The following is a 1,976-nucleotide window of genomic DNA, read 5'->3' as shown; positions in this document are numbered from 1 at the left end:
AGCACAAACAACACATGACTCCTGCGTCATTCGCTTGTGGGTGGGAGGAGGCGCCCGATTGAGCGAAACGTGTGATTGAAAGCTGCTACGGCCAATCACGCTGGATCTTTTCGGTTATACGTCAATGTGACTGACCAATGGCTTCACTCGGAGTTTCATTGAACTGGCAAAATGACGTCTGATGATTGATAGAGTTTTGTCCAATGATTTGATGCAAAGCTGTTTGCGTCATAGGATATCGAGCATTCATTGGCTGTAGCGTTTGGCTGAAGGGTCGTTCGTCCTATCACAGGCGTTTTCATGGTTCCCTGTCGTCGGTGTTGTTTATCCCTTTCGTAATGCATTGCGTATCACTTGCTAGTTTTCTACTTACTGCAGCCGATTGTGTAATTACCTTTGTTACGTGTTTGCCAAACACCAATGAATACGTCCTTTTTTCCCATTATTATTGTATTTTGCCGGTGATTGGTATTTTCTACACAAGAAGTCCGTATTTGTAATGTACTAACTTACAAGCCACTCGTGTTACACTACCTACTGGCAATTAAAGGTGTTTTGTAAGTGTGTGTTGAGACTAGAATGTTCTTGTAAATTTAAATTGCTTCACATTTGTGTGGGAAATATACTCGTAACATCTTCATCTTGAATATCACATCAAAACTGTCAGTCAGAGGCAGAGAGATTAATAACAGTAAAGTTTCATGATAGCAAAGTTTCATAACAAAAAAATCAATACCGAATCATTAAGACTGTTTAGTATAAATGACATTGTTTGGAGAATTCATATTCTGACTTTCTACTAGCCTTTAAAAATTGCTATCAATTACAATTATTATTTTATATATAGTCTCATCTTTTTACAATGACCAGGAGTAAACATGTTTATTAGAAAAGTTATGAACTGTTTTTGAGGCAAGCTAATTTTATGAAATCCACATAAGCTTTATATATCTTTATTGAAAAGGGTTTGAACAATGTTTTTCATGCTTGTTCAATGAACCATATCCACATGTACCTTGCAACAGTCCTTAAGGCACTAGAGGACATAGACAATTAAGGTCACAGGTCCAATAACATTAAAGAGACCTTTCTACTGACTCTGAAAAACACCAGAAGAACAGTGTGACTTCTGAAATAACAAAATGTATTATTGAAAATATAAATTACTCAGACTGATTTTGAAAAACAGCCATCCAAAGACATGACAATTACATTGAGAGAATAGGAAGATACAGTTAATAATTATTAAGAATCACGATCTATAAAGTATTGGGTAATCTTGCTGTGAGTTTTTGAACAGGTTTTGAAAAAAGGTAATCTGGTTAGGGGTGACCTAGTGGCTCTGCAGTCTTATGTACTGGATAATCCACATAGGGCATGATAATGTAGGTCGCCATCTGCTGCGTTTACTGAAATAATAACAAGAGGGCACTGTTATACTGTATTTCTTTGACTACAGTGTGACTGCAAAGTATTTCAAGACATTAAAATACAGTACACGCACATTAGCACATTCAGTATTAAACTATAGCTAATTAAAAAAAAAAATGACACCTGATATTTTCAGATATTATTTTTATTTTTACAGTACATGTGGAATTTATTTCAATAATTTTTTTAATGAAATAGTAGTATTTGTCTACACATATATACACTACCATTCAAAAGTTTGGGATCAGAATATATATATATATATATATATATATATATATATATATATATATATATATATATTTTTTTTTTTTAACAATATGTATACTATTATTCCATTTCAAATAAATGCAGTTTTTTAACATTGTATTCATCAAAGAAAAGTGAAAATAAAATATGTCCTAAAAAATATTAAGCATCACAACTGGTTTCAACATTGATAATAATAAGTGTTCCTTGAGCAGCAAATCAGCATATTAGAATGATTTCTGAAGGATCATGTGACGCTGAAGACTATTATTTAAAACAGAAAACAGTTTATTTCT

This window comes from Rutilus rutilus (genome assembly GCF_951802725.1).
Source record: "Rutilus rutilus genome assembly, chromosome: 3".
In the NCBI taxonomy this organism is placed as follows: domain Eukaryota; kingdom Metazoa; phylum Chordata; class Actinopteri; order Cypriniformes; family Leuciscidae; genus Rutilus; species Rutilus rutilus.
The sequence above is the reverse complement of the archived record's forward strand: the minus strand, read 5'-3'. Positions refer to the sequence as shown.